Raw genomic sequence first — 9,800 nt, forward strand, 5'->3', positions numbered from 1 at the left:
GACGAAGTATGCGCAAAAGTCCGCATACATTGCATTAAATTTATCTGTAGCAGAATTAATTTCCATTTGTAACTTGCTACAACTGAGCTGCAAACAGGAAAATGTACAGTTTCGTCTTTCCTACAAAAAGGGAATTTGCTCGGTCCCAAAAATAACGAAGAAGACGATAATGACGACGATGAAAATGACGACGAAGAAAAAACGACGATTGCGAAGGTGAATACAGCGGTGAGATAGCAGCAAGCAACATAAACGACGATAGAAGCAGAAATTGCGGCGAATTGGCAGACAAATGTACAAATCATCAATATAATCCAATTAGAACAAGTAAGGAAGGGCTAAGTTCGGGCGTCACCGAACATTTTATACCCTCGCATGATAAAGTGATAATCGAGATTTCATTATCCGTCATTTTTACATATTTTTTATTTTGCTGTAAAATTAATTAGATTAGTAGTTCCTGAGATATGGTTTTTGGTCCATAAGTGGGCGACGCCACGCCCATTTTCAATTTAAAAAAAAGCCTGGGTGCAACTTCCTTCTGCCATTTCTTCCGTAAAATTTAGTGTTTCTGACGTTTTTTGTTAGTCGGTTAACGCACTTTTAGTGATTTTCAACATAACCTTTGTATGGGAGGTGGGCGTGGTTATTATCCGATTTCTTCCATTTTTGAACTGTATATGGAAATGCCTGAAGGAAACGACTCTATAGAATTGGGTTGACATAGCTGTAGTAGTTTGGGAGGTGGGCGTGGTTATTATCCGATTTCTTCCATTTTTGAACTGTATATGGAAATGCCTGAAAGAAATGACTCTATAGAGTTTGGTTGACATAGCTATAGTAGTTTCCGAGATATGTACAAAAAACTTAATAGGAGGCGGGGCCACGCTCACTTTTCAAAAAAATTACGTCCAAATATGCCCCTCCCTAATGCGATCCTTTGTGCAAATTTCACTTTAATATCTTTATTTATGGCTTAGTTATGACACTTTATAGATTTTCGGTTTTCGCCATTTTGTGGGCGTGGCAGTGGGCCGATTTTGCCCATCTTCGAACTTAACCTTTTTATAGAGCCAGGAAATACGTGTACCAAGTTTCATCATGATATCTCAATTTTTACTCAAGTTACAGCTTGCACGGACGGACAGACGGACGGACGGACAAACAGACATCCGGATTTCAACTTTACTCGTCACCCTGATCACTTTGATATACATAACCCTATATCTGACTCTTTTAGTTTTAGGACTTACAAACAACCGTTATGTGAACAAAACTATAATACTCTCCTTAGCAACTTTGTTGCGAGAGTATAAAAAAGATCTATGTACGAGAGTAGCTAGATGGATAGTGTTGTTGCAAGAGTAAGACTACGATATCGAACGCCGTTCTGGTTCAAGTATGAAGCACGTAGATGCATTGAGCAGATTTCCGATTTTAACAATTACCATAGATGACGTCACAAGATGAGGAACTGCGACTAGTAAAGAAATTTTGCAAGAAAAAGAAAGTTATGAAGATTACTTTATGAAGGGTGACATTTTATATAAATTAGTAAACGACTGCGAGTTATTAGTCATACCCAAACGCATGCAAAGAAAAATTATGCGACGAGCCCACGAAAAGGGTATTTCGCTTTAGCAAAAACCAAAGATATTATATCCAAAAAATTCTATTTTCCAAACTGAATGAAAAAATGCAAAAGTGTATTTCACATTGCGTTCAATGCATCGTTGCCAAACGCAAAAGAGGAAAACAAGACGGCGAGTTACATCCATTGCATAAAATAGATACTCCATTACATACGTATCACATAGATCATTAGGGACCGTTAGAATCTACGAGGAAAATGTATAAATACTATATATAGTATATTCGCAGTAATCGACGCATTTACAAAATTTTCTTGGTTATATCCTACCAAATCAACATCAGCAAAAGAGGTCATCAGTAAGCTAAAGACACAAAGCATCAATTTTGGTAATCCAGTTAAAATTATCTCTGACAGAGATTCGGCATTCACGTCTGACGAATTTAAAGAATACTGTCGATCAGGAAACATAAAACACGTTAAGATAATCATACAATCTGCGACGAAAAAAAGCTCATAATTACAAACTAAAAGTGCTTAGATCCCTATCGAATTACTAACGTAAAACCGAGCAACACTTATGATGTCCCAAAACTGGGTAACGGCGAAGATCCAAAAACAACAACAACGTGCGCAGAATTTATGAAAGAATGGCTTAATACATTTGATGACGACGATTCTACTTAGTTATTCGAGACGAATATCACGAATGATGACCGGTATGTGCGAATGTAACGATATGGCAGCACAAAAGAAGCAAGACGAGTAAAAAGTATACAACGTGCAGCAAGACAGAGCTGAATTAATTTTAATATAAATCGTTTTTCTTTTCTATTCTTGAAATCAATAGTTTTTTAATAAACCACATTATTAATTTGTTAAATATAATTAATCTTGTTCACATAATTGATTTTGTCCACACTACTTACTTAGCTGAAGTCAATATTGATTTCAGATCATTATCATTGAACAGAGTTATGAGAATAAGGAAAACAAACATAATAAAAATTATTCCAGTGCTCCAATCATTTGAGCACTTGCAAGTAAATTGACACCATATGCAAGCTTAGTGAACATATAGTAAATCAAATAAATACGAGTAAAACCAATAAATTATAATGCACAGCTGAACAATTGCTAAGTGCACACTCTGTGGTATCCTGCATACAAAAGACACATAATTCACTCAATTGAGTATATAAACTAAGTAGTTTAATGTTATTTACTAATATATCCTTTCAAATACTTGTAAGTACCAAATGTGTGCAAATAGATTAAAGTTTCTGGAATTCTGTTTTCTAAACCCTTCCAAATTTTGCCTTAGAGTATAAAAGTTTCATTCATCTAACAGTTGTATGTATCACCAAAAAATTAATATATATGTACATACATATTTACTATAAATAATCAGAATGACGAAACGGCTTGAATTTCGGGTGACCGTCTGTCTGTCCGTCCGTCCGTCCATGCATGCTATAACTAGTAAACATTGAGACATAATGATATGAAACTTAGTACATACATACATAGATATGTTTCTTGGCAAAACAGGAAAGACGAGTGCGTAGGTGGGCCAAATCGGACCCTATCACGTCCACGAAACGCCAAAGAGGAAAACTTATAAAACCCATAATTAAGCACTAAACTAAGCTATACGACTGTAATTTGACACAGAGGATAGCAGTAGCAAAAACTGCGCTAAAACTTTTGAAAAAGTGGGCGCGGCCCCGCCCCTAATAGGATTAATGTTCAAACCATTCAAACTAAAATAAAAAGATGTTCATTGGAAATCAAATAATTAGATAAAACTTTGAACGAATAGTGCCTTTGAAGTATACCATCTTATGATCCAAAATTGTCCAAATCGAACTAAGATTATATAATTTTAATACATACAAAATCTTTTCCTGATAATTTTATAACTATGTGTCAAAAATTGGTAGAATCGGTTCAATATACCCCCCGTATATCTAATACTTTCGAACTTCCGGCTGACTTTGCTCCATACGATTGGTGATAGTATAAGGTGTGTTCCAAAGCAAACAGGATTTTTTGAATCTTGCGCCCCCTGGAGGCGCCATCTTTATGGCGTTAGAATCTGCTATCTTTATCGATTTTACAGTGAGAATTTCATGACATTTCATAGATTGGAAGTGAAGTTTTGGCGTTTTAAGTGTGAGTATGTTTGTGTTATCGGTGCGAAAATGAGCTTCGAACAAAGAGCCAACATTAAATTTTGATTTAAAATTGGTAAAACTTTTACCGAAACATTTCAATTGATGACACAAGTTTATGGCGATGATTGCCTATCCCGTGGCAGAGTGCATGAGTGGTTTCAATGTCTTAAAAGTGGTCGTGAGGGCATAAGTGTCGATCAACATGTGGGCCAATCAAAATCCGTGATCACCGGGAATTCCATCGAAACTGTGCGTGAATTCATCAAAAATCAGCCGAAATCATCATTGAAATTCATGGAAATGGAATTGAACATCTCAAAAACATCGATTTATCGCATTTTGACCGAACATTGGGGCTTACGAAAGGTGTGTGCACGGTTTGTTCCGCACAAATTGACTGATGACCAAAAATTGCTCATTGCCAAAACACTCGTTCGACATGCTTTCAGACCGTGCAAAAAGCTGTATTGAAGCAGAAGGAGACTATTTTCAATAAAATAAATTTATTTTGCTGAAAAAACCATTTGTTCTGTTTTTTTTAAGGGTCCTGTTTACTTTGGAACACACCTTATATTGTATGTTGTCTGCCTGCCGCTTTTTCTTATCACATTAATAAGCCGACCGAAATGTTGACATAATATCATTTACGTTAAAGTTAATCGCGCAACTGTACCCGTACGCACTTTCTATATGATATGAAATATTATATTATATTCTCTTAAGGCATATTATTATACAGAACTTTTGTAATGTTTCCGTAAGTGCTAGATGTAAGCGTAGTTTTAATATCAAGTCCACAATGCATCAAATTTTCATTTGAATTAACCTTGGGTAAGTAATTTTTTGTAATCAATTAAAAAGAAATTTACTATTTAAAAATATGATAAGTGCAATTTTGTATAAAAAATTAGATTTTCTGATTTAAAGGAAATGTTGTACTCCACTTTTGTTTTCAATAAAAAATATTGAGACCAACATAAAGAAAGTGGATGTACTATATAAAGGCATTTAAGAAACAAGGATTTACTATACATTCTTTTTATACTCTCGCAACAAAGTTGCTAAAGAGAGTATTATAGTTTTGTTCACATAACGGTTGTTTGTAAGTCCTAAAACTAAAAGAGTCAGATATAGGGTTATGTATACCAAAGTGATCAGGATGACGAGTAGAGTTGAAATCCGGATGTCTGTCTGTCCGTCCGTCCGTCTGTCCGTCCGTCTGTCTGTCCGTCCGTTTGTCCGTCCGTCTGTCCGTCCGTCCGTGCAAGCTGTAACTTGAGTAACAATTGAGATATCATGATGAAACTTAGTACACGTATTTCTTGGCTCCAAAAGAAGGTTAAGTTCGAAGATGGGCAAAATCGGCCCACCGCCACGCCAACAAAATGGCGAAAACCGAAAACCTATAAAGTGTCATAACTAAGCCATAAATAAAGATATTAAAGTGAAATTTGGCACAAAGGATCGCATTAGGGAGGGGCATATTTCGAAGTAATTTTTTTGGAAAAGTGGGCGTGGCCCCGCCAAGTTTTTTGTACATACCATATACAGTTGAAAAATGGAAGAAATCGGATAATAACCACGCCCACCTCCCATACAAAGGTTACGTTGAAGATCACTAAAAGTGCGTTAACCGACTAACAAAAAACATCCGAAACACTAAATTTTACGCAAGAAGTGGCAGAAGGAAGCTGCACCCAGGCTTTTTTTAAAAATTCAATACGGGGGTGGCGCCGCCCACTTAAGGACCAAACACCATATCTCAGGAACTACTAGACCGATTTCAATGCAATATATCGGTATATAATATTTTCTTAACACCCTGATGACATGTACGAAATATGGGTGAAATCGGTTCACAAGCACGCCTTCTTCCAATATAACGCTATTTTGAATTCCATTTGATGCCTTCTTTATATAATAAATACATTAGGAACCAATGATGATAGCGGAATAAAACTTTACACAAATACGGTATTTGATAAATATGTAAATGACGGATAATGAAATCTCGATTATCACTTTATCATGCGAGAGTATAATATGTTCGGTGACACCCGAACTTAGCCTACCTTACTTGTTTTATTTTTGAAGTTATACTTCTTATACGAGTTCGGAAAAGGTTGCGATAGATTGAGGTTGCGCAACCTTGCTCAATATGAATCTACGCAACCTTGTCTGCGAAGATGTTCGAGCAGCAAGCGAAGCGGTGAAAATCGGCGATCGTTTGTTGGTTTCTTTCGGCACCGCTCGGCTTTTCTACCAACAACAAAATGTTGCAATGCTTATGCTGTTGTTGTTTTTGTAGAACAATGTTTCAATTTTTGGTTTGTGACATACTCAATTAAAAATAAATTCTGTTGGGATTCGAACCTATGTGCTCGTCGTAACTTTTCAAGCGCTTACCACCATCACCAACATTGATACTTGTATTGCGTTGTCCTAATTATGGTTGGGTTATGCATGAAAGAAATATACAATGGATCGCCGATTGTTACCTCTTTCCTTGCTGCTGCTGCGCATATGTATGTTTGTTTGCTTGTGCATTATTGAAGTTATGCGTCCTTTTCTTTCGTTTGTCTTTCATTTCTGCGAATTCTCAACTATTTTGCGTATAAATTGGTTGAAATACTCTGCATTCGCCGTTGAAAAATTAAGGCTATACTTTACAGGATCATTTCTGTAGCTAGTCTTCATTTAAATTTTTTGGAAATCGACCCGCGATGACGAGGTATATCGTTTTATCTGACAGCGTGAGGTTTATGAACTTCATTTCTAATATTGTGTTGTAGCATATTAGAAATGATGTTTCTTCGAAAATCGCTCGCTTACAACGGATAAAACGACTTCTGAGTGGTGATTTTAATGAATAAATTCCAAGGTTTTACGCAAAAATAATGCGGTCAATAAGTACAGTACGCTTATGTATGCTTGCGCATTATTTTTGTTTCGTTTGTCTTTCATTTTTGCGAATTCTCAAATATTTTATGTGACTTTATTTCATTCGTCTCTCTTTTTTTTTGTGCGAATTCTTTGAATTTCTGAACGCGCACATGCGTATACATACATTCATATGAGCATGTGCAGATACACAAGATAGGATAGAAAGATGTATGCCTTTTAACATCGTATACTATACTAATAAATATTTTTCGTACTAATAGAAATTAAATTTATCACACCAATATTATGTATATGTATATTAGGTGTATTGCTGTGATAAATTCAATTTCTATTAGTAAGAAAAATATTTATTAGTATAGTATTACGATGTTAAAATGCAAAAAAGTCCATCGAGATTCGAACCTGCGTTCACATTGTGACTTTTTATGTGCTTACCACCAACACCACTATTGACACTTTCGTGGCGTTGTCTTAAGTATGGTTTGGTTATGCATGTAAGAAATATACGATGGTTCAAATAATTTTGTTTAAGTATAGAAATATGCTTTTGTAGAACATTTGCTTTCGCAAACATACAGACAAATGTGCAAACGACATAATATATGTATGATTGTTTCGCATTTTGCTTCTACGCCGGTCAAATTTCTATACAAAAATCGACTGAAATGCATGAGAAAATAAAATGGACAACTAGGGCAAATAATTTTAAAAAAATTTATTGATAATTAAATATAACTGAAAATACATGTTAATTTACTTAAATTTATTTAAATTTATTAAAAAACTTATTTAAATTTATTAAGAAACTTATTTAAATTTATTGAAAAACTGCAAAGAAAATTCATTTTACTTTGGCCCAGTATTGTGCGCAATACAAATGAAACGTCAATAATGAATACAAGAAATTGACTAAACACCATGATATAAGATATAAAAATTATATTATGACAACCCAATTCGAAGAGTACAAAAGAGAGATGGTTACGCTGCATATTCCCTTCCGCAACGAAGAGACAGAACTAGTTTCCGAGTCAAAATTCCTTCATTTAGACTTTGCTTTATAAAATGTGCATAATGAATTTAAATGTTCTAGTTTTCTTTCATACAAAATGATATGCATTTCTGAATATCACTAAGAAGTATAACTTCTTCCGCGCGTAGGGACTCCACGCACCTTTTTTAAATAATTTCATCCGATAGACTTAAAATACCGAAGTTCAAAATGCCGAGACATTATAATACCGACATGCAGCTAAATCAAAATAACGACAAACCAAAATGCCGACAAATCAGAACACCGAAAAATCAAAATACCGACAAACCAAAATGCCGACATGTGAAAAATAATTTACCTTATCCGCTCTTATTGCCATCGAAGCACAGAAAGAGAATTCTACTGATTAAGAGTTATGATCCTTAGCGTGTTCGTAGCCGAAGGCCGCAGGGTCTCGGACGAACAGCGCCTTTCTTGATTTGTCGGTATTTTGACCGTCGGAATTCTAAATTTCGAGATTTTGATTATTAGCATTACGGTGTACACCCTAATTTCATACATATTTCACAACTTTGAAGGTTGTGACATACAATATTTTACTTCGCCTGCGGAAAAAATAGGAAACCAATTACAATTATTCTAATTAAATTCATTGCAGAATCCTATCAGTTTTGAAACTAAAAGACAAAAGCACAACAATTCTCGATTTGACAGCTTCCAATTTTTTAATATTGCTAACATTGAAACTATAATTTTTATTGTAATGTATTTATTTATATTATTTATGGGTGGACATTTCATTTTAACTTTTAACGGATACTCTAACCTGAAAATGATATTCATGCTGAAACCAATAACAAGCCTTTCTAATAAAATTTTAAACTCTGAAATCAGCCTTTAATTCGTTTAAAAAGGAGGAATCCTACAAACATATTTACTTGTATGTACATGGTATTTAAATATTATTTATGCGTAAATAAAATATTGATTGGAATACCGAAATTTGTGAACAACGTCATCACCGAGATGATATTGTCGTTTTGCATCGAAAGAGCAGTCATATATTTTAAAAATAACAAACTAAATACTTTTGAAAGGTTGCTCAGCTTTTAGCGGTTTATGATCTTGTGAAGTGTGCAAATTGTTGATTCCACATTTAAGTGCAATAAAGAGAGAATAGGATAAAACATTTAGACATTCCGGACATAAATACTTATATACAAGCACACAGGGTGTTATGACATCACGTGCTTGCTTAGAGGAGTTGACAAAGATTCCTCTAAAAATATTGTGAATGATATAGAGTATGCTCAAGTTTGGCGATTTGTTACCAATTTGGCTAAAATTACGCTTGTAACAACGACAACAGTTCAAGGAACTAAAACACTGTGAAGTATTGTTAAACTTCAGCTGAATATAAACTTAGGGATACGTAGATAGCTTTCACTTATTAAACATGTGTGAGATTGAAGCTATTTGTTTACATATACACATACTTACTTAAATGCAGCTGAGACAGAATTTATTTTTTTATAAATTAACTAAGGTGAGCTAACTCTGATGCTAAGTAAAAGGGCTAGCATTTAACAAAATTACGTGGATAATGTGTATTGTTCTCAACCAATATTTCATATTCACTTATGTGGTTGCACTTTATATTACCTAGAAGGTGGCATGGCGTATGGGTAAGATTCTGCATAATAAATAGATACATCCTTACTAACACAACAATTCCTTTATATTAACTAATATAAACCATGTTGCATGTAATTGTATACTCGTACACAAAATGGAAACAAAAGCCCTTATTCTACCGTCATACTTTTAGCCAGTAGCAAGAGTTTTTTCTTAAATCGTGGCTTACTGTTCTAAATTGATTTACTTTGGCAAATAATAGGTATTTTAAGTGAAGTAAACTGGCTAAGCTAAATGAAAAATAGTTCGTTAGTTCATTTCTAATAATTTCCTGTACTTTCAATTGTGTAAATTACTCTTTCATTAAAGAAATGGAAGCTTTAACAAAAATAAAAATAAATACCCATTATTTAACAACCCACTGGAAAACCTTAGTGATTTAGGAGCATAATTCTACTAAAGCCAAACCATTTCGAACTGAGCTTTGTAGGTATTGGCG

General features: G+C 34.4%; 1 pseudogene; it reads left to right on the top strand.

The window, feature by feature from the left end:
* Positions 1-6,423: 6,423 nt before the first annotated feature.
* Positions 6,424-6,626, top strand: LOC126751825 (small nucleolar RNA U3; annotated as a pseudogene).
* The last annotated feature ends 3,174 nt before the right edge of the window (positions 6,627-9,800 follow it).

The sequence above is a fragment of the Bactrocera neohumeralis genome, chromosome 2 (assembly GCF_024586455.1).
Source record: "Bactrocera neohumeralis isolate Rockhampton chromosome 2, APGP_CSIRO_Bneo_wtdbg2-racon-allhic-juicebox.fasta_v2, whole genome shotgun sequence".
Taxonomy (NCBI): domain Eukaryota; kingdom Metazoa; phylum Arthropoda; class Insecta; order Diptera; family Tephritidae; genus Bactrocera; species Bactrocera neohumeralis.